The sequence below is a fragment of the Sinohyriopsis cumingii genome, chromosome 6 (assembly GCF_028554795.1).
Source record: "Sinohyriopsis cumingii isolate HCF-2022 chromosome 6, ASM2855479v2, whole genome shotgun sequence".
NCBI lineage: Eukaryota > Metazoa > Mollusca > Bivalvia > Unionida > Unionidae > Sinohyriopsis > Sinohyriopsis cumingii.
Window position 1 is genome coordinate 36,525,036 of NC_142966.1, and position 25,291 is coordinate 36,550,326.

Genomic DNA, 25,291 nt, shown 5'->3' on the forward strand with positions numbered 1-25,291 from the left:
TTGCAAAATAATATTTTCAAATTCGGATTCATTCCAACCACTATTCTACAAAACATTGTTTTCTTCCATTACTGTAGATGGTTACCTTCTTTTCATTTTACCTCGTACAGCCAGCTGAACCTTTATTTCTACACCCGCTATATGAAAATCCCACCAAATGCAAATTTCATAATCTCTGTGTAGCTTTGTGAATAACTGTGTTTAAAATAAGTTGAGAGAATGTTTTACATTATCTTGCAGTTTGAAAAAAGAAAGATGCGCTTTACCAAGCGTTTCCTGGATTCAGATTCATCTGTTTTAGCTTGTTGATTCAAGCGTAATTGCAAACCGGGTCTAATCTTCATATCAATCTGTTCCGCATTTGTTGTATTGTTTTGTTGTTTTTTTTAAATACAAAAATTCTGATAAAGAATCTAGACTAGAAATGTTTTTGAATGGGATGTTCCAAGATGGCGATTGAACGAGAACGATGACAGAAATACCATCAGATCAGGTTTCTAGAAAGATTAAAGATTACATTTTCTTTGCGAAGGGCCAGGGGTACTTTGGACTCTAGCACTCTGAAGTCGAGACTGACGGGTGCACATTTGTAACCCAGCCACAGGCCAAGCCAGGAAGAACACTTCGATGTGTCTCTGAGACGTTTTACCTCAATGGCTTCGGCATGACATAACCTTTCATGTGTTGATGCACCTGTTACACCAATCAAGCAAGCAATTGGATGACTCGAGAATTAATCCGACTTGAGCGCAAAGACATCAAGATGTCTTACTAAGCTCCAGTCTAAATCTCAGATGGCATTTTCAATAGATGTTCACTGGTATAGGTGCCATGACTTGAGGTATCTTCAGTGTGTAACCAATCACATGTCATAAATCATCAGTTTTGGTTTGTATTGCCTTATTTATTTGCAAGTCTTCGCTGCTAAATCTTCAAGTCTTCACTACTAAATATCGAGTCATTCAAATGAACCGAATGTGAAAGTAATGAATCCTACATCATAGTCAGGTGTAGCACTGTAGCAGATAAATCCGAGACCTTTCTATAATTTGAGTTTTAGTCCGGCTGGTCTCTCTCTCTCTCTCTCTCTCTCTCTCTCTCACACACACACACACACACACATACACACACACAGAGTAGATATATGTCATAAATGACAATTAGAACTTTCCTGACATGATCTTCAGTACCATATGTTTTGGCTACGGAATCTTCTTAACTAAAATAATAATCACCTTCTCTTGGAGTTTCATTTTATGCAGTATTTTTAAGGATTTGTTATTTGAAATCATCTGATCATGAGCTTCCACTGCCGTGTGCTTGTGTTGGTATTGAAAGGCATATCAAAACATGAAAGGATCTAGTATGCTGTGGCAACTAGAATAAAGTGCATTGGCAAATGACACAACACACTGGCTGACTCGCCCTGGTCTGGGCAGAATGGAAACCTGCATTGTACTGGTCTCAGTTCAAGGAGATGTACCTCTTATCCTTCACAGCCTAAAGCCATGGATAAATTTGATGGAAACGTTGAGTTTAAAAACCTTATCCAACGTCAACTTTATCTACGTAAGCTTTATGCAAAAGACATACTAAAGTTCTTGTTATATATATATATATATATATATATATATATATATATATATATATATATATAGATAGATAGATAGATAGATAGATATAGATAGATAGATAGATAGATAGATAGGTAGGTGCAGTGTCACCTTTTTAAAAAGAATTGATGTAGGACTTGTGAGTATTATAAAAATTACAGCCATCACTCAATTTCAAATACTTACAGTCTATATCAGTACTAACTGCAGCAGTTAGCGTAGTTAATACGCTGCTGAACTGCAGACAAATCCATATTTTATGATCAATGCATAACGAATGTCCCATTGTTGAGGTAAGAGTTGTATAAAGAAAAATTTAGGCATCTTCATTTCTTTAGTCCGTTTGGGTGTCTTTGTTGGTAAATTATTGTGACCTCATCTTCATGTTGTGGTATCCGAAATGTAGATGAAGATTTGAAATGGAAATCTGGCATAAGAGTTCAAGTCTATGTAACGATGTGAAAAGGGGCATTTATATCACTTATCAAACAAAAATCATAACTAGAGCAATAACTCTCTCTCTCTCTCTCTCTCTCTCTCTCTCTCTCTCTCTCCTGTTCGTCTTTCACGCGATTAAAAGTATTCCATATTTGTACAGCCGCACCTGACATAACTTTTAAATTACTCCAGCCTGAAAACACATACAGTAATGCATTCAAACTTCAACAATTATCGCAATTCTTGGCCAATTAGACTAGCGCGGGTGTATTGATTCATACAGAATTAGTGGCACGTTCTCTGATCAGTCCGGTGTGTAAAATTGATTCATTCGCCCCATGGATCAATGCATAAGGCAGCGCCAAGAGTAATAAGCCAACCCCTCAAATTTGACAAAATTTTGGTTATAAATAAACTTGAGAAACCGGTTTGTTGGATAATTTAGTGCAGAGGAAAAAGAGGATACGCTAATGTACTACACTATGGATTTTTGTTTTGTTTAATTACACACTCTTGTCACGCCCAAGGAGCAATTCAGTTTATATTTTGAATGAATAATTCACTTTTGCTCTTGAATTATCCAAGATCACCCGGGTTTCTTTGAATATTTGTCGTTCCCCTTGCACTGTGATCATTCGTACGCCCGCCTGCGTACAGCAAAATACAGAGGAGATAAGGCAAAGTACAGTCACAGGCGAGACCGTGTACAGAGGAACTCGTGTAATAATGTTGGTTCATGAGGTTGTGATGGCGGCCGCGAAAGTTGCATGAGAATATATGTCAGTTTCCCATCTCATACAGCTCATACGCTTATGAATCGCACGGACTTGCGCGAAAGTATTAAATTTAAATGTATCCCCTTTAGAAAGACTTGAGATTCAAAACTTCGGTCCGTTTTCGTTGGACACGAATGACGTTACAGTTCATAATAATTTTACACAGTAGTGTAGCAAGAAATTCTGCCCCCCCCCCCCAATCCCCACAGCGAAGCCTAATTAGACGACATTGTCACCCTCTTAAGAGAAAGAGCACTGAAAATAGTTGAAGAACATTCATTAGGATGTTTTGTACCAAATATTGGGACCAGGCGGCTCGATATCAACGGCGTGGCTCCCATTGTAACAAGGTGGAAAAATATCGTCTACTTCTTTTCCAACACTGCTGAGCTAATTGTATGTGTGTGTGTGTGTGTGTGTGTGTGTGTTTGTGTGACTTAGATTTTTAACGTAGCTTTACGAATTGTTCAGTCATATCGCTACGATGTCAGTGTAACAGTTTATAATGATGTCGAGCACTGGGTCATCGTGCTGCAGACGTATAGCATCATGCCTCACCCAGTCACATTATCATGACACCAGGCCGACCAGTCCTAACGCTAACCTCTTAATGCAGAGCGTCTGTCGACACGGCTGCTATTACCATTTTTATGGGTCTTTGATATAACTCGGCCGGGGCTCGAACCCGCGACCTCCCGCATCCGAGTCGGACGCGTGAACCAACAGTATTCCTAGGACAAGCCCAGACAAAATTAAATCAAGGTCGGATTTCCTATCAACAGCGCTGCTTAAATTTGTTTGACTTAATCTGGCATTCGGTGCAGTATTTAACAAACTTTTACGAAATTTCCTTAGGGCATACCTGACCAACATTTGATATGGGTCGGCTTTACTAGTAGCAATATAGTTTCCATATCAGCCAGTCTATTGTCGAGTTCTTCTTTAAAGCAAATGAATAATTTCTGATTAAACTTGGTCGAAATATTCATATGGCAGCATGACACGAGTATTATACTTTCTTGAAAAGATCGCTTGATCAGTTTTGACAGAAGATGTGTTTGGATTGGAGTTCTTTTTCGATACTGTCATTTAAACGACCTGGGACCCACTTCGGTCTCTTGCTTACGATCTTAACCACAGGGATATGTGAGGTATTATCATGTGAAGGAGTATCTTAATTAAATTGTTTGGTTAATACATGTGTAGTTAATTCGAAATATTTGTACTAGAACACTGACATTTTCTAGACAATACCACTTAAATTAAGGAGCCGTCTTGGCTCCCTGGTTAGCACAGAGGCTGAGCGACCAAATGTTTCAGGTTCGAAGCCTATCATCGGATCGTCTTTGGTCAGCTACATTGGTGTATCCTTGGCTAGAGCTCTTGATTCCAGTTTCCTCCGCACTAATGACCTATTTGTACTGCTGTGCCGCAAATCTTAAAACAAACTGCATGGAATAAATGGAGACATGCCATGTTTACCCGTGGGTTTATTCGAGATTAAAGAGGGAATATTTTCTATTTCACTTATTCACACAGGTAGATTTCACTTCTTTTCGCCGATAATAACAATTTCAAAAATCTGAAATGGACTGTTCTAGAAAGCAGAAAAGGACAGTGATCAATCTGCCAGCTTATTTACATCACGATATTCCGTTTGCTTTAAAATTCCAATAAGTAGACAGTGTTGGGGACCACTTTGACGACAGTATGGTTAGAAATTACAAATCATTGATTGAAATGACCACGTTTCGAGCATTTTGTTTACATACTTATTTTCGTTTTTAAGTTCAGGGGAGGGTACAAACAACCAAGAGAGTGTGCGAATACTATTAAGACCTTTACTCCGATTAATCGAAGCATGTAAATGCACGAAGAGCACGTTCGGTCGTCATGGCGGAACGTCAGTTCATGTAAATGCACGAAGAGCACGTTCGGTCGTCATGGCGGAACTGTCAGTTCATGTAAATGCACGAAGAGCACGTTCGGTCGTCATGGCGGAACGTCAGTTCATGTAAATGCACGAAGAGCACGTTCGGTCGTCATGGCGGAACTGTCAGTTCATGTATACGTCTCGGACATCATCAGTCATCTTAAAAGTCCTAGTTCTAGATTCATTCCTAGCAAGTCCAAAAATAAAAATGACGTTTCATAAGTAGCTTGCTCACAAAAATAATCAAGATCTAAATTATAACTGAATCTCCAGATTTGTCCACATTTAATTCGAGGAATCGGTTTCTCAACTGCGAGTCACTTGTAGTTCAGACTTTATCCAAGGAATGGAACTTATATAATCCAGCAACTTGTTGACATAGAGTTACGTACGAGTTACGTACCTTTTCTTATGCTGCTACAGCCTGCATCACACCGGTCATTCAGGACTCAACGGTACTAATTCAGTTCTCATTTCAACCTTTTGGAAACACCGTGTTAATAAAAATTCAGTAATTTCAACTTTCTGAATGATCATGATCGAACCTATATTTATTAGTTAAGGATCATCTTTTATGCAATCTTCTGTGTACAAAAAAATAGTTAAATACCCATGCATCCCCGAGACGCAGTATTTTGTTTGATCATAAATGTGAAAGTTGTAATTCGATTGAAGAATGGAAAGGCCAGGAGAACATGACCTCGCGTTGGTGTCTATCAGCTTTCCGTTTTGTCGACATCTGAATTAAAATCCGATTGGTGGAACTGGTTATCCGGTAATTAATTACATTTGTAGTTGATAGAGAATAGTCAACCTTACTTTTTACTTGGAATTCACTATTTCAGCCTTCCATGTATGATAATTACGGTTGTGTCGCTTTTCTTGCATTTCGTTACCTGTGTGTTGGAGATATAAGCCTCAGATAACAGACTGGTTGACATTTATCAAAATCACTACTGGCATCATTTTTTCTAATTAATAATGAGATGCGTTAAAAGAAAAATTATCCTGATTTGAAATATAAGGACCAGACATGTAACCGATATTAAAATGTCGTAAGAAGAAAAGGAACTGGATAATATACACATATGAACAGATTTATTACTGTTTGGGTAAAGGTAAAAAGAAATTCGAAGAGAAATTGAAGGGTAAAACCCGAATGATTTAATAAGCACAGAATGTCAGCCATTAGCTCCTTCTCGCTGTATCAGTATTTATTGATCCTTGTTTCATTTGTTTAGGATTCGTTTCGCTATTTTTTAATGTTCACACTATCCATTTCATCGTTTCAACTTTGCATGTGATTTTCTAATATGTGTGCGATGCTTGACAACAAGACCATCATGATGGTTAAAATAATAATAACAACAATAATACAAAATTGTCATCGATCTTTTCGAGATAAGCGACAGTGATGGCAGTTAAATGGAAATCATATAAAATTAAATACTTCTCGAGTAATGAAAATAATTGCTCATATCGAACTTTTTTTTAGAAGAAAATGTTTATTTAGTGTTGTGTGGCTTGTGTACATTTTAAATATACCGTTTTAACATTAAGCTTATAAAGGAAGTATCATTTAAATTTACTCCAGACTCAAGACTAAGAGCTTTCCAATAAAAGTTCCTCATGTGTATTGTAGCAACTTACAAATTTTTGTTGGTACTTTATAACATTTTTTCCAAACAGATATAAATTTGTTCATATGTGTATATTATCCAGTTCATTTTCTTCTTACGACATTTTAATATCGGTTACATGTCTGGTCCTTGTATTTCAAGTCATGATACTTTTTCTTTCAAGGCATCTCATGATTAATTAGCAAAAAATGATGCAAGTAGTGATTTTGATAAATGTCAACCAGTCTGTTATCTGAGGCTAATACCGCCAACACACAGGTAATGAAATGCAAGAAAAGCGACACAACTGTTATTATCATACGTGGAAGGCTGGATTTCCAAGTAAAAGTAAAGTTGACTATTTTATACCAACTAAATGTAGTTAGTTATCACCAACCTGAATGTAATTCAGACTTCCACATTAACGGAGATCTGATAGACTTGACAATTCGATTTACTTTTCAAATTACAACTTTTACATATTCGAAAGTCGAAAACCATTCGGAATATAACGTTTCTTACCATTAAATACAATACTGTATTTTAGTTGATGGTTGATAGTTACTAGTGACCTGTTTACCTCTGCGGTGGTTTACAAAGTGGCAAAGATCATGTCCCGGACATCAACACCGTGACCAGAACTTAAGTATGCCAGCGAAATAAAATTTGTTGTATGGTTTAACGCCATTTTTAGCACAAAATTGGCTATACGTTGTGGCCAGTATAAATGGTGGAGGAAAAGCCCTGGGAAACCCCGGAAAGAACCGCCGACACACGAGAAGCTGCTGGCATGCTTTTTTCGCATACCCACGAATCCGAGACTCGAAACCAACTAGAGGTGAGATGGCAATGATCCGTAACGGTGAGCGCTTTAGACCACTCGACCACTCGGGGCCCCAATAAAATTTGAACACTAGTTAATGTGTTAACAATGTATTATAGGACAATTGATCTGGAAGAAAACAAAACATGAACACTGGAATAAACCTGTTGGAAAGAGAAAAATAGCAAGAGAACACTTCACCATTACGAATATTCCTATTTTGCAAATAATGCTCTGATACTTTACATTTTTCTTTACGTAAGGTTTCCTGTTACTTCGTTTTTATTTATTACGTACCTGTTTTTCTTATTATTATTTTGGTCTTTACGTACACATTTAAACGTAATATAGGATACAGTTATGTAAATCAGTTGTTCACTTTTTAAAATTACCATTCATACTATTATGTTAATATGGTATTGACTACAAGGGGAGGAAACACTTAGCTCCAAGTTGTATTCGATACCTTCCCGTGATTAAAAAAGGCAATAAAATATATGTTTAAACCAAACTATGGACAACGGCCATCAAGCCGTGTTTGTACATCGTACATGCTAACAACTTCCAAGTACAGCAGGCACTTTCTCAACATTTACGATGGTGCAGTATTGGACAAGGTATGTAACTCACAGTAAGCAAGCATCTGGATTATGAGTTCTTTCCCTTAGATATAAATTTGTCAACTATGAATCTCATTCGAGAGACCATTTCCTTACTTTGAATGCGGATAAGATCTAGTTGGTAAAAATAGGAGGTGATGATACTGAATCATACAATTTACTAGCTACACTACTGTTATAACAGACGGGGAAACTTTGTGTGGGATGCTGACACCAAGGCAAGATATATATCAGAGAGAGTCAGTAAACATAATACACTAGTTACTTTACAACGAGAAAATATTTAGTGAACTTCAGAAACTGCATAATATTAAAACAGAAGACAAGTTCTCATCTGGAAATTTTAGGATGATCAGCAGTCTTACCAAGGAGTTCATGTACAAAACACATTAACATACGCTAGCGAATGCCTAAAATTCCTTCCTTTTTTCAAAATCCGAAATATTTCAAAAAATTCGCACTTGACCCGAATATCTTTCACAAAGTCCAAATCACCACGTTGCCATACGTGATACGTGTAAAACACGATTAAAGGATGAGACATAATTATATTTCTAATATTTAAAATAAATTTGTGACAAATACGATTTATCTGTAAAAACAAATAATTTTGTGAATTATTTCGTCATGAAAAATGAAAACATTTTGTTTATATAATTAAATTTGTAACAAGATTACTGGTGAATTTCCATACATTTCTTACTTACGAAATATACCGACTTAACGGGGTAGTGAAAAAGTGAGATACGTACCACCGGAAAGAATTACCACGGGTAACCATTATACTGGTAGTACCGCGCATATCTAAGCCATAAACACACATCAACCAGATCATAATTAACTTAGCTCTTTGTTATAATAATACTTAATATATCCACGTAGTTGAAATCAGAACCAACTGGCCCAAAGGTGTCTGAGACGTTCACATGGAAGTGTCTTTAGAGAAAAACAGCCCAAACATATTTTCTATCCAATTGGTAAATATTACTCAAGCGATTGTTTAGAAATTAAGATGCACATGTACTGCCAAATGAACACTTATACCACGTTTGATCAGAAGTAATTCATTGGTTTAAAGAATTCGGCAATAGGTTTTTCACTTGTTGATGTGGATACCAAGCTGGTACTTGCGAAGTCATTTAATATGAAATTTGCATAGGGGATGCTCATGGGAAAGTTCTATCAGGTTGGATCAGAATTGCATCAGCTGTCAAAAAAAAAAGCCGAAAATACATTTTCGTTGTGGTTGCTATGAAAGTAGTCCGATAAATCCACCCCAAAAATCTGTGTTGATACTGATGGACGATGTTGTGGGTATGATGTCACCTGTTCATTAAAATGTGCACTTTTGCTGCATGCAAATTATTCTAAAACAAACCCGCTTACACTTTAGACACATACCGGTAATTGATAACAGTCATATCAAGCGCGAAATTCAAAACGGCCATAGGACAGATGGTTGTGCTATTCCATGTGGATTTACAAGTCACCAAACATATGATTTGCGCAGGAAATATAATCTACATGTCAACAAAAGAACCCTTTAGCTGACGGCAGCTGCACAGCCACGAGAAATACCGGTAAGTATATAATATTTGCACCGATGTGTGCAGCCAAATTTAGATGCAAATAATTGCAGCTTTTCATGAATAGGTGATATCAGCCCCTCACCCGAAAATCGATATTATCACGTGTGAAGGGTTGATTTACGGGCCTACTGTGAAAGCAACGCCCTTGCTGGGGATGGAACATTCTGTTAAGTTTTGATCAACATTAGTACATTTTAAGATACTTTTTGCGTTCACGTTTTTACAACCGTTAAATTACATACACATCTACAACAAGTATTCTGTCTATGTCTGTCTGTCTGTATGTCTCTCTCTCTCTTTCCATATATATATATATATATATATATATATATATATATATATATATATATATATATATATATATATGATAAAAGCCAAATATAAGATATATACCGTCCCTTTTTAATACCTTTTCATCATTTTTCATTAACATACAACATTTACATCCCCCGTTGATCGGGAAGCTTTATTTTTCACCGTTACCATCTTACCGTTTTAATTTCAAATATTTGTGTTTTAATATCGCTGGTCGATATGAGACTTATCATAATATTTAAAAGATTATACACATAACATTTTGTTTGGCGCTAAATAGCCTTACAGTGCTGATGCGCCGTTAAAAATAAAATCAATCAATCAATCAATCAAACCAAATATAAGATAAATACAACTTTGCTTTACAATGCCCTTTTTATGTAGATCTCAGAAATAGATTTGTACCATAAGTATAGACACACAAATCTTAACGTTTACCCGCATTGTATTTTATTTATTATACAATTTCCTAGATTAAATTAGCTCCCAAATATATCGTGTTGAAACCCTTAATATACATCGCCGACTATCGACATCCTGCCATTTCCAGACTTCTTATTCAGCATGTGTCTAATTAGCTCATCACGCATACACGATTGGAAAATCTTACATTGGTTTCTGTTTGTAAGGTAATCAATAGTTTTATAGCTTACAAAATTCCACTGTTCCTCTAGTTCCTTTTATTATTAGCTAACTGTTATGTTTTAGAGTGTCTTTATGTTCATTAACGTCGTGGTGTGAGTAAAACATGAAATACATGTAATTAACAATAAACCCCAGGAACAATTATAGTGAAGATACTTATTTTGTCTTAAGTCACTTCAAATAAAATCTTTTATGTCCATTTCGAACTATTTTTTGTACCATTATCTGCAGCTAAGTATTCAAGTAATCACACGCCTGTCTATTTATTTGTCTGTTTTCTTGTCATCTCAACCGCTCCGGTGGCCTAGTGGTTAGAGCGTCCGCCTCGGATGCGGGAGGTCGTGGGTTCGATCCCCGGCCGAGTCATACCAGAGACTTAAAAAATGGTACTAACAGCTGCCTCGCTTGGCGTTCAGCATTAAGAGGTTAGTGTTAGGACTGGTCGGCCTGGTGTCAGGATAATGTGACTGGGTGGGACATCATGCTACATGTCTGCGGCATGATGCCCCAGTGCTAGACATCACTATAAACTGCCACATTGCAGACATCGTAGCGATATGACTGAAAAATTGTTAAAGCTACGTTAAAAATCAAAATCACATCACACATCACATCTTGTCATCTCGGTGTATCTCTCTGCAATTCCAGCGTGAATTTCGGTACTATCCTAGAGTCGTCTTTTCTTTACAGTCGCCATAGCAACGCACCATCAGAGTATTATGTTTTAAGGTTCTGGAAAGCATACAAACAATGAACCTAACTTAAATACGATTACTTTTTTTGAGGGGAAGAGGGGATGATTGCCCCCTCACCCGAAAGTTTGATATTACACAACGTATGAATAACATTTTTTCCGCATTAAATATTTCACTTCGCTCTTGAAGCAGATCTGTTGCTTTACAGGTAGCAACTGTAAATGTGTGTGTGTGTGTGTGTGTGTGTGTGTGTGTGTGTGTGTGTGTGTGAGAGAGAGAGAGAGAGAGAGAGCTATCAGCCTGTGGTATTTATGCGCAGTTGTATGCCTTTCTTATCATGTATTATTTATTGTCTTTTTAAATACATCCAAAAAGGCATGTTAATTAGTTCCAAATGACAAATATAATTTTGTGACCTATGGTAGCCGAGTGATTCGTATAGACCACTGCCATCTGATATATGTCCGCCTTTGTTCGAGTCTCAGGCTCGGCCAATGTGCGTATGTGAGAAAGCTAGCAAGTAACTTTCCGCGAAAGGAAGAGCAACATAGGCAACAAAAACAACCAAGCCCAACAACGACGACCCTCAAACAGACAAAATAGATACATCAACAACAACAACAAAAGCAGTGACATAAACAAGAATTTTAACATGCTAAAGAAAGTTCACTGGAACTAGACGAAGAACAACAACAACAACCGATATAACAACAACAGGAAGAAAATGTACAGAAACAAGCAGAAGAACAACAACAAGAGAGAGAGAAAGGAAAAGGGGAACGAAATCCGACGACGAAAGGAAAACAAAAAAAAAGCTTAGAGAGATATCGAAGAATGAGGACAGTGGCGAAAAGGAGAAAAAGACAAGGAAAAAGGAAGAACAAGAGAAGAATAGGAAGAGTTACTATCAGCTACACCATGATAAGGAATTGGAAGAGACATTCCATGACATCAGAGATATGAGCTATTTTTCTGAATTAGTCATACAATTATAAAAACGGAAAACGATTACTATTACAAGATCCCAAAGAAACCCCCATATATATATTTAACTTAACATATTCCACTTAACTCTAAATTATAACACCTTCGGGTAACCATAAAATTTGGATCACGCTTTTCCAATTTTTAGCTGTTTTTAGTAATCATAAAAATGACGTGGGGCACTCTAAGCAGTCTGAAAAGATCAAAGAGGGAATAGCTAACTCCAACCCCACACTAACACACACACACACCAACCCCACACTCACACACCCCAACCCCACACACACCAACCCGACACTCGCACACCCACCCACCACATACACATTATCAAATGCAAAATGTCTTCCTTATAGCTACCAGTGATAAATAAAAACCAAGCTAACCTGATATTTTGTTTCAGACCCATCTCAACGAGATGTTCATTTCGCGTTATTGATCGGTGATAATGATCATTCGATGATCTATTTCATTTTATTGCTCGAGGTTTATAGAGCTGTGTAGGACGTAAACAATATAAAAGCGGTTTTACCGGTTTTGAAAGCGACTGTCAGTTTTCACTTTAATTACCTTTCAGGATTTGCTAACAGAAGACTAAGATTCAGTAACTCTTATCTGTATACAAATTTGCCAATATTTCTTAAATTTTTTTTTACTTAGACTTTAAAACCGATCTGGAGACTTCTGGACACTATGGCGTTTATTATGCAGCACGTATAATTTAATGAGTACCAAAGTAACAACACTGAAATAAAATAACGAAATTCATATCATAAATTGTTTACATCAAAAACAAGTTGTACAACCTGACTTCCAAATCTAAATTAAATCATCTTCCTTCTTTACGCTGCCTATGATTTTTACTTCTGAAATGTGCAGCCTATGATTTGACGTCTTAAATGTACAGTTTATGATTTGACGTCTTAAATGTGCAGCCTATGATTTGACGTCTTAAATGTGCAGTTTATGATTTGACGTCTTAAATGTGCAGCCTATGATTTTGACGTCTTAAATGTGCAGCCTACGGTTTGACGCATTAAATGTACAGCCTATGTTTTGACGTCTTAAATGTGCAGCTAATGATTTGACGTCTTAAATGTGCAGCCAGTGACTTTCTCATCTTATAAATTTAGCCTATGATTTGACGTTTTAAATATACAGCCTATAATTTGACGTGTTAAATGTGCAGCCAATGATTTTACGTCTTAAATGTGCAGCATATGATTTGACGTTGTGCAGCCTATGACTTTGACATTTTAAAAATTAGCCATTGAGTTGACGTCTTAAATGTGCAGCCTATGATTTAACTTATTAAATGTGCAGCCAGTTAGTTGACATATTAATTTTGCAGACTATGATTTGACGTTGTAAAAAATTAGCCTATGATTTGACGCCTTAAATGTGCAGCGTATGATTTAACGTATTAAATGTGCATCCAATTAGTTGACGTATTAATTGTGCAGACTATGATTTGACGTTTTAAATGTGCAGCGTATGACTTTAACATCTTAAAATGTTGCCTATGATTTGACCTTTTTTAAAAGGCAGCCTATGATTTGACGTATTAAATGTGCAGCCTGTGTGTGTGTGTGTGTGTGTGTGTGTGTGTGTGTGTGTGATTAGGATTTTGTTTAACGTAGCTTTAACAATTTATTACTCATATTGCTACATTGTCTGCAGCGTGGCAGTTTATAGTGATATCTAGCACTGGGGCATCAGGCCGAGCAGTCCTAACACTAACCTCTCAATGCTGAACGCCTAGCCATGCAACTGTTAGTACCATTTTTTTAAGCTTTTGGTATGACTCAGCCGGGGTTCAAACCCACGACCTCCCGCTTCACTAGGCCATCGGAGCGGCCAATGATTTGACGTCTTAAATGTGCAGCATAAGTTTTGGCCTTTACATTGCGTTGAAATTACGACACATTGTTCCTTTAACCCCCAGTCCCCCAAAAAATAATAAGAACCCCTCCCCAAACCCCAAACCCCCCAAACAAATAGACAAAGAAAACACATGGCACTATCAAAGTGCAACGATTGTTAATACTGATCTGCCAATATAGTTCAGATTTCAACTGTAAGGTTATTATAGGTTTGTAAATTTAATATTTTTCTCTTGAAATTACGTCCCAATGCTACCGTTTATAATTAATACCATTATAATTGGTCCCATTCCTATTCAAGTACTTGTCCGTACGTCCACAACCATGTTACTTAGAATTAGGATACATTTTGTATGTGTACATCACCGTTTTTTCCAGTGGCTCGAGAGCAGGCTAGACATGTAGGCCATGGCCATCGTTTTGTTATGAGACCCCCATGGGGCTCGGGGATGCAGAATAGCTTCGATGCGTCCTTCTGCATTCCGTAAGTGACAACTAACAGAGACAGGATCCCGGGTCAGGTACCATTCTGTGTCGTTGGACAAGAGACTTTACTCCAGTTGCGTCGGCACCAAATAGCCTACTTATATTGCTGTGCCTTAAAAGACCAAAGCAAACCAAATCAATGCACCTTAACAAACCAAAGCAGACCATACCAGACCGTACAAAAGAAAAAGCAAACCAAAGCAAAGCAGTCCAGACCAGGTCGTACCATGATTGCAAAAATAATCAAATACAGTCGTTTCCTTTTATATTAATGAGGAGTTTATATATCCATAACTTGCAAAGATAATTAAAAGAATTTCCATTCCAAACGTATCTCACAAATCTTGGCTTACAGTACATCTGTTTAAATTGAATTGCGCAGGGTATAGTGCAGATAACGAATGTGTAACCAAAGTTAACGGAAATGTCTTTCGGAAATATTTTATGTAGTGGTGGGTAAGTTTACTGGAGATGTTTCACGAACCGCACACTGTTTTTCTTCAAGAGACAAAATTTATCAAATAAAACAAAATAAAAATAAAAATATCATCTGTTTGAACTGTATCTAGATCGAGGTAGGACCTGAATGAAAATCCGAGAAACAAATAAAAGTTGATGTCGAGGGTTTTCTCCCAAAAATAGCCAGCACATAAAGAAAAGAAAGAGCATCATGGCCTGCTTCAAATGCTGTGTGTGTGTGTGTGTGTGTTATCCTTAGTGATGTAATGGAATTTATTAATTTATAGAGTCTTGACTTATGTATGAAATAATATCATCAGTAGTAACTTAAGAGATATTTCCGTATCGATCAACAAGTTGACATCGTTTGTAATTGCAAAGTGTTTTACATTTGGATCTCTGGATACCATTGTAACGTGGCCCATCGTATATATTTATGAAATGTTTAGTTACATAATCCTTCCTGTTTGAACGCAAATCGATGAACATAACGTGCGTCATTTTGCTCTGATTACGTGTGTTCGCATTTAGTTATTATAGATATTTGATGGGATCAGGTCATAAATAGATGAGATTATTGATTATTTCGTTAAATCCTTTTGAAAATATATATATTGTTTTATAGTTTTTGTCGTTTTCCGCTCATCCACTAGTCATCACTAATCGTACGTTTTAAAGTTGAAAATAATCACCAATTACCAGCCCTGGTAGGCACGAAGCTTTCGAAGAACAGAATATATCTCTGGTTCCTGATATCATAAAAAAAATACGTAAATTCTTTTGAGATCTGTGACATTACCCAGATATATCTTGCATGCATAATTAATCATTTAATGAAGTCTTCTTATTTCTAAATGTATTTATAGTAAAACTATGTTGATATGCTATCCAGATTGCATGTATCTTTGGGGACCTGGGTTGCCAAATGGTCAAAGGTGCACGTCTTTACAGATTACTCACACATCTTACCTCTGCCCGCGTGAGTTCGAATCTCGGTTCAACCAAGATGGGTATGTGAGAAAGTTTGCCAGTTGCGTCCCCTATCAGTTATACTGGCCGCCATGTGTAGCATATCATGTGATGAACATTGCGTTAAACTCAGCAAGAACAACTTTGTGTATCGGAGTTCTTATATTGTCACTAGGACGGTATGGAACGTGAAATAGCTAATGTTATACTGTAGCCTTATTCTGAGAAAACTGTCAGTGTGAGTTCGAGTCTGGGTTCGAGCAGCTTGGGTTTTTAGCTACACCGAAGGGCCACCAGCATCGGTGCCAGCACATAGGGGCAAGGCCCCCACAAGGCCTTTGGATTTCAGCTCTAAACATGTTTTGGGCTACATCAGGAAAACGTAATAGCTTACCACTAAATGTTTACCCTCTCCGTCACGGAAAATATTTTTGCGGCGCCTCTGTCCACCAAATATACTGGCCACCAAGGCGAGAGCACTCCACTCCAGCAGACAGTGCCGAACAAGAAGAAGACAATGATAAATTTAGTACATGCCTGCAACGCCATCTAATGGTGGCGCGTGAGACGTACTGGATGGAACAGTAGTCGGTGGGTAATGCATACCGTCCTAAAGTATTGTCAATCAATAGAAACAAGGAAATCAATCATATAATGTACTAAACTTTATTACTGCGAAAATATTAAATGATGCGCAGTACAATGATCTAAAAGTATTTTGATGTTATTTGGGAATTATCACTCTATCTAGAAAGCTCCTCTGCATCGCTGCGGCTAATCATTCATCGCGAACTCAGCTGTTTTGATGGGTACATGTAATTGCAATTCAAAGTAAAAACTGAAACTGTAGACGTTGGATTATATAGATGATGTCGATAATTCAGAGATCACATAAAATGCAAATGATATTTATTTACTGTCAGATGGTCATCGATATATAAAAAAGACAAGCGGAGGAAGGTCGTTGAATAGGGATGAAAATACTTACTAATATAATCGACGTTAGGAAAAAAGTCGAGGTTAGGAATTAAACCTATGGATTTGTAGAAAGATATTTAAAAATATACGGACCATTTCGTCACCGAGAGAATACCTTTGGTTGTTGGTAATTCTTGTTAAATTCTGAATTATTATTTTTGTATCCGCTGAGTCAGACTGGATTGTTGCAGAAGCATGGGAGAGATATTTGCCGAAAAATTGAATATCATAATACCTATTTTTAAAAATGACGCATCTCCCCATGTTCCATAGATTGTTCAAGTCATATCACGAAACAAACAAAAGATTTCTTACGTTTACCGAGACTTTCACCAAAGTTGCCATACATGACAGCCTTTAAAATGTGCTCAATTTAATAAACATTCGCTTCCTTGTTACTTTGCACACACAGTGGATAGTCATTTATGTGCGATACAGTATTGACGGACTCGCTCCAGATGTAAGAACTAAAACAGTACCAGTCGGTTATGTAAGTACCGAAGTTCCTTTTCCTAAATCAGACCATAGCTGATTCAGCTGTGTGATTCGAACCCGTACCCATTTGGTTGCGAGTCTTTCACACTAGCCACTGAGCCACGGTGACTCCTTGTATAATCAGTATCTCAGAAATCTTCAAAGGTAATGTCGTTAAACCTACAGATAATATGTTGAAATTTCATTGTGTGGAAAGATGCTCTGTAAGTTGTAAAAACGTGAGGTAGATCCAACTTTGTGTTTTGAAGCAATACAAGTCTGTGAAACAAAATGAAACAAGCAAGTAATCAGGTTGGAAGGATTGAGACATTGTTTGTTATGTTTCATGACATACAAGTAATTGAAAATATCAGCATAATGGGTATATTTGTGCTTGATGGTATCTACAGCAATTCTGAATAAAAAAATGTCGCATGTTATCACGTCAGTACTGAAATTTTTCCTCATATGAAAAGGTGTAAATGAAATGTTTTTTTATGTAGCACACACCTGACAAGGAAAAAAAAAACAAACATTCAATTCGTGAGGCATTCGAATCTGAGTTCAATCCTTCGTCACGCATTAGAATCCGAGTTCATTTATTGTCAAGCCATGGATCTAGTTTAAACCTGGGATATAGAGCATGTTTTTTTTTATTTGGATGTTGTTTTTATGGTTTATAGACATTATGCAGCACATTTTAGGCGATGCATTGGGGCCGTTGTATTTGGTGGAAGAAAAAACTAGGTAAGACCCCTTAAAGAACCACTGACCCACTGGAAGCTACTGGCAACCATTCTCACATACCCATGATGGTCAAGCTGAGAGTCGAATTCCTGCGGATAGAAGTGAGATCTGTGAGTTATCTACAAAGGAGAGTGCCTTAGACCACTCGGCCACCCAAGGTCCCGTTTCGTTTGGGAACCTGACTCAGTGTCAATGACAAATACAAATAGTACATGAAGCGGCGTTGTTTTCCATTATCAGAACATTGGTCTCTGTTCCCATTAAGCCGCAATGAAACCATTTTATCATCGGTTCTTTTGTTTCAAGATATTAATAATGATATTGGTCACGTTATCACATACATACATTGTAAACTATCATGTCAAAAAGCACGTCTCAGTTTGACTAGCTTCCTGAATCATTTAGATCTGCACTTGTTGATTCATCACGAAAATCCCTTATAAGAATAATTTCGAATTATAGTTATTCGGGTTTGCCAATATTTTGGGATTTATGGTTTCTGCCAGCGACACCCACGATTTTGAAGATAACGCGAAGACGATGACGCCCAATTTCTACATTCCGATCATCCTAATCTGTTTCCGATGCGAGACAAACAGCTTCCATTCTTTGAAAGACACTGAGGTAATGATACTCCCCCAAATTGTTTGTGCACGCTATACAGTTCATATACTTTTAGAATATATCGCTGCCATAATACACCAATCGAAGACAAAGGTCTTACCGACCGTGTGTCATCTTCCATACATTTGTCACAATCTTCAAAGTGATGAAAACACCTCAGAATTGTGGAACATAACGGAGTTACATCTGCAAACTGTATCCAACTCGGCCTTGATACCAATCAGAGTACCCTCATACTGTCTGGGCTTTACAGTAGTCTCTTTGCTTAGTTAGCATAATTGTTCTGCTTCTGATATTTTAGGTCCTTGTCATTAGCTGTATTACGCCAATACATATTTCTACAGGTATCCGTCGTGCTGCACGTGCAGCTGCCAATTATTTTATAGAATGTTAGTTTGTATTTCTATTGGTATGACAAAATATTGTGATAAGCATAGTGTATGTGTGTTTTATATTTACGTCTTCGTTTATAGCTTTGCTAGATTTGAGCGATTATTTCTTGATTATGGGGAGTGACTGTTAGAAGATGGGACTCAAACCGAGCAGTTCGTCCTGTTGCTGTAAATAAAATGCACCCACAAGACCTGTCGTGCACTGCCGTATTGTTACGGAGAAACAGAACAAAACGGGAGTGGACACATCGTGATGCTGACACTGAACTATGTTGCTCTGTTCGTATGAATGTATGCAAAACGGCCCTTACTTTTAAGGTGTAGAATAATTTTGTTCGGATCGTCTTCAGCTAAATCTTCCTATTGAAACGTAGCAACCATGTTACAAAGTTTGTCTGTAGACACTGCTCAAGTTTGGATATTTGTATGTACGAGGTCATTACATGTGGAATCTCATCCGCCTAATTCGTAACCTGCCTTGTTAGCCAATTTCTAGGAGCAGACGTCATAATGTACAATATTCACGAGATTGTATGACCATTTCTAATTTTTTAAACATAGTGAATTCTCAGGAGATTGTTAGGAATGCTTGTTAAGTAATCTGAGATTAGAATAATTCTTGGTATTAGGCGTTTTGGTCATGTTTTCTTTTTCATAGCGCAAGGTCCTAATATACAGTTCAAAAAGGCTTGAATAATACAAATGTGAAGCACGAAAAACCATGGACTTGAATAATACAAATGTGAAGCACGAAAAACCATGGACTTGAACAATACAAATGTGAAGCACGAAAAACCATGGACTTGAATAATACAAATGTGAAGCACGAAAAACCATGCACTTGAATAATACAAATCTGAAACAAGAAAAAACATGCACTTGAATAATACAAATGTTTAACAAAAACAACCATGCACTTGAATAATACAAATGTGAAACGAGAAAAACCATGCACTTGAATAATACACATGTGAACCGAGAAAAACCATGCACTTAAATAATTCACATGTGAAACAAGAAAAACCATGCGCTTGAATAATACAAATGTGAAACGAGAAAAACCATGCACTTGAATAATACACATGTGAACCGAGAAAAACCATGTACTTAAATAATTCACATGTGAAACAAGAAAAACCATGCGCTTGAATAATACAAATGTGAAACAAGAGAAAACATGCACTAAAATAATACACATGTGAACCGAGAAAAACCATGCACTTAAATAATTCACATGTGAAACAAGAAAAACCATGCACTTGAATAACACAAATGTGAAAGACGAAAAACCATGCACTTGTGAAATCCGAGTTTCGTGATGTGTGGTCGTTTGTTTATAACGGATAATTGTTCAAGGTCAAGGGAATATAACAAGAAGAAAACGACAACAACAGAACAACATAAATAAATAAATAGCCGAACAAATATAAACTGAATAACAGTGAGACATTTGCATATGTAAATGAAATTTTCTATATTTGTGCGTGTTTGCTTCCGTATATATAGAAAAATACCGGAAGTTATGTGCGCTTTTTCTTTTTTAATGTAAGTTTTATTTTCCTTTTGAGCTTATTGTCCAGATTTCCAGTTATTTTGTCCGTTCATACATTTACTTGAATACATCGCCACTCACTTTGATCTACTTTCTGTAATATTTATTTACTTAGTGATATATTTATATGCAGGGGATTCTTACATTTCAAAACATGTTCTCATAATTCTAGTAGAAGACAAAGAATTATTCGATCAGGTTACGGTTAAGAAGGAGCAGTCATTTGTCCGAAACTGTTAAAACGTGCGTATCTTAGAGCAAATTCATTGTGAATTTTTTTTTCTGAATAAAATCAGTTTATTTCTCACTACAAATGGAAATTTGCTCCATTAAACAACATTCGCAGAAATTATATTTTCACCAAGCATAGAAAAAAAATATTTTACAAAATTGTTTAATAAAGATTCGGAACAATTAATGTTGTATCATAGAAAGCCAGTATGTGTAAGTATACTTGTTTTCCACCAAAATAAATTCTTCATTCTGTTGGAACTTGTGGGTGTGCAGTACGATTTGTATTTCATGTGTGGCATTCTTTATTTCATATGCAGGGTTCTTAATTTCATGTGTGGCATTCTTTATTTCATATGCAGTGTTTTTAATTTCATGTGTGGCATTCTTTATTTCATATGCAGTGTTCTTAATTTCATGTGTGGCATTCTTTATTTCATATGCAGTGTTCTTAATTTCATGTGTGGCATTCTTTATTTCATATGCAGTGTTCTTAATTTCATGTGTGGCATTCTTTATTTCATATGCAGTGTTCTTTATTTCGTGTGTAACATTCTTTATTTTATATGCAGTGCTCTATATTTCATGTGTGGCATTCTTTATTTCATATGCTGTGTTTTTTTTATTTAATGTGTGTCATTCCTTTTTTATATGATGAGTTCTTTATATCATATGCAGTGTTCTTTATTTCACATGATGTATTCTTTATTTCATATGATGTGTTCTTTATTTCATGTGCAGTGTTCTTAATTTCATATGCAGTGTTCTTAATTTCATATGCAGTCTTCTTTATTTCATATTAATTGTTCTTTTTTCTGTTAAGTGTTCTTTATTGCATATGATGTGTTCTTTATTTCATGTGTTGTGTTCTTTATGTCACGTGCTTTTATCTTAATTTCATATGCAGTGTTCCGTATTTAATGTGTGGCATTCTTTTTTCACGTGCAGTATTCTTTATTTCATGTCCGGTGTTCTTTGCTTCATGTCCGGTGTTCTTTATTCCATGTGCTGTGTTGTTTGAAAATGCGTTGAACTCATTCTTCCATTTCCTGATATTCACGCTGCAAGTAGAATCTTTCACCTCTTGACTGAATGATTTTCAGATTATAAGATTCCATTAGTACTGTAAAAGTAATTCAAACTTGAGCTGAAAGAATATCCATTCCGTGCAGAACTCCAATGTATCGACGTATAATTGTACAAGTACAAGGATAGACGCCTACCTTCCTGTTAATATCCGCCGGATTAGAGTAGAGTAAAGTAGATTAGATTCTATTAGATTAGATTATCAGAACCATTTAGTTAGTATACAATTAATGGAAATCTGCTGACATTTTCTTGGACTTCGCTCACATTCATTTTGATTTTGCGGGTAATTCGTTGCAAATGTGAATGTTGGAGCTTTGGTGAGTTAGGTCTCTACAGATGTGTCCAATAGCAGTAAAAGAACTTACTGTCAGAAATAAATATCTTAAAACTATAGCAGTGTTACTGTTTATGTTCTAATATTGAAACTTGATAGTTGGATCTGTCTATGTGAATAATGTACCCATATCGCTAGAGAAGGTCACTGTGGCATAGTTTCTGTTTTACTAATATAGGCAACTGTGCTTAGCCCGTGATCACAGATTTGTCCATGCCATATCCAACAATTAATGACAAGTGCATTTGAAAGCATGAATAAATATGTTTGGTCACTGGAAACCATCCCTTATTGTAACTTTAGACGGTATATGCTATGGGTTACCCGTAACAAATTAACTGTATTCATTTGTATATGCGATGAGCTACCCCAAACAGATTAACTGTATCAGAGATGTGTGAATAAGTATAAAAATCATGTAAGTGAACGGACTGCATGCATTTGACACGAGGCCTCCACTTTAGCTAATAATCAATATATCTACTGACGCATGCATTTGACACGAGGCCTCCACTTTAGCTGATAATTAATATATCTACTGACGCATGAAAGAACTTATAATAGTTGTCATACTGGGTGTCAGCCATACCTACTGACGCATGAATAAAGCCTATACTAGTGGTCATAATGAGTGTCAGCCATATCTACTGATGCATGAATAAAGCCTATACTAGTGGTCATAATCAGTGTCAGCCATATCTACTGATGCATACATAAAGCCTATACTAGTGGTCATAATGTGTGTCAGCCATATCTACTGATGCATGAATAAAGCCTGTACTAGTGGTCATACTGGTTATCAGTCTATTCTTACTCAGGGACTTTGTCTCCAAGTAAAATACGGCTTCTAGGGGTAGAAATGATGATAGATTCTGATGCAAATTGAATCTAATGAGATTTTATCAACATATTATTGTACCTCTACTTTGATATTTTGGAAAAGAATATTGTTTTTCATCCGTTCTATGTCCTTTTGCAGGAGTTAATATTTCGTCGGCAGGATCACGTTGGTCTGCATGCTGTTAGTGCATGATAATTAAGCTGACAATACATATAGGAGTCAATTAATAGCTTGACATAGGTCGCGGATTACATTCTAGTTTTTATGTGTCTGAGGTTAACTTCTCAGCAATAGTGTATTGTTGACGTGGTATTGCATACTTTTTCATCATGCTTTGACAAGTATGTGTTTACTTGGTGATGTCACTGAAAACAATATCCTATGTATGTTTGTTACCGACATATGAGAGAGAGAGAGAGAGAGAGAGAGAGAGATCGTTTATTATATTGATTTATTGATTTAATTTCAAGATTGTAGAAGTCCAATAATATCATTAGCTCAGCCACAATGTCACATGAGTCCAAGGTGCAGTCACATATAACGTTTATCTTTCTCTTATAGTAATCTAGTTAAAAATACCCTATTCCCAAATTTGATCTGCATTATACAAGACAAATTCCATTAGGCCATAATTTCGTTATGCAGAAACAGCTACAGTAATAAAGATAGTCTGCATAGCTAACAACATGTTGCCTACGTGAAGAACGTTTTTGTTGTGGGTTTAACGCATTTTTCAGCACACAGTAGGATATATATGGCGGCCAATATATCTGGTGGAGGACAAAACCGAGGAAATCCCGGTAAGGACCACCGACCGAAGGGAAGCTACTGACAAGCTTTCTAACGTACCCCACATTAGCGGTGCCCGAGATGCGAACTCACGAGGACAGAGGTGACATTGCAGTGGTCGGTATAGTAGAGCGTCTTAGACCACTCAGCCGCCAGGGCCCTCTCTGAAGAATGTGATATACGGTATCAACAATCCAATAAACCGAATATTATACGTAAATAAGAGATAGTTTGTTTGCGTGTTTGTTGAAAGCAACTTTATCACAGATAAAACAACCTGCCAAACATCTATCAACCGCACATCTGCACGTTTTATCTTCATCAGGTTTCCGTACCGCCAACCGTTCAGGCCTTAGAAAATATACGAGTATCCCCTAACACTGGGAACTATTTTAACTCCGCCACCTTAGGCCAGTCAATGTATGCTTTCCAGGCACATTTCGCCAATATAACTGCACCACATTTGCCCCCCAATGGCAACATAAATAGTATCTGCCGAGTCCCTTCTTATTCATTCCTTTGTGTAATTTACCGGTTTCCTACCGTAAATACTGCCACTGCAGTCACATCAACAATGTACACCACTAGATTTGAATATGGACTATCTTACTCCAGGAACATCATTCAGTTTTGGCCTGAATTCACTATTAGTGAACCATGGCATCATGGAAACTCACTAACACTTCACTCCGTGACGTTTGCTCCTCCTAGTAATTGGCTAATTATTTTAGCTAAGGATATTTTCGTTGCGCCGAATTCCAGTAATCACACAAATCTAAGAATTCCTTAAAATGGGGCGCTATAACCAATATATATATATATATATATATATATATATATATATATATATATATATATATATATATATATATATATACAGTCTGCACAAAGTCTTTCACAGTATATGTTGTGATTGATAACGAGATCACGTCCAAACGGTTTCATCGTTGAAGAATGGCGTACACGGTATATTATCATAATATGTTCAAGATCTTGTCACATTCATGTGTGTGTGTGTGTGTATGTGCAGGTATCGTAGCTTTAACAATATCCTTACGATGTCTGCAGTGTTACAGTTTATTGTGATGTCTAGTAATGGGACATTATGCCGCATACACGTAGCATGATGTCCCACCCAGTCATCTTGACACCAGGTTGACGAGTCCTAACACTAACCTCTTAATACTGAGCGCCGAGCGAGGCAGCTGCTTGTTTTATGCCCTTGGTATACTTGGCTGGGGTTCAAACCCGCGACATTCCGAATTCGAGGAAGATGCTCTAACCACTTAGGCCACCGTAGCGGTACTTTGTCAATTTACTATTTTGTATTATTGGAAGTTTAATCTGAGTAAGTACTTTACAGCACAGTATCACAAGTAGATTATTTAAGTGTAAT

At 36.8% G+C, this 25,291-nt stretch overlaps 1 protein-coding gene across 2 annotated transcripts in view; it reads left to right on the forward strand.

Moving 5' to 3' along the window:
* Positions 1-25,291, forward strand: part of LOC149796718 (inverted formin-2-like) — a 207,495-nt gene that overhangs the window by 99,974 nt on the left and 82,230 nt on the right. The window lies entirely within an intron of this gene.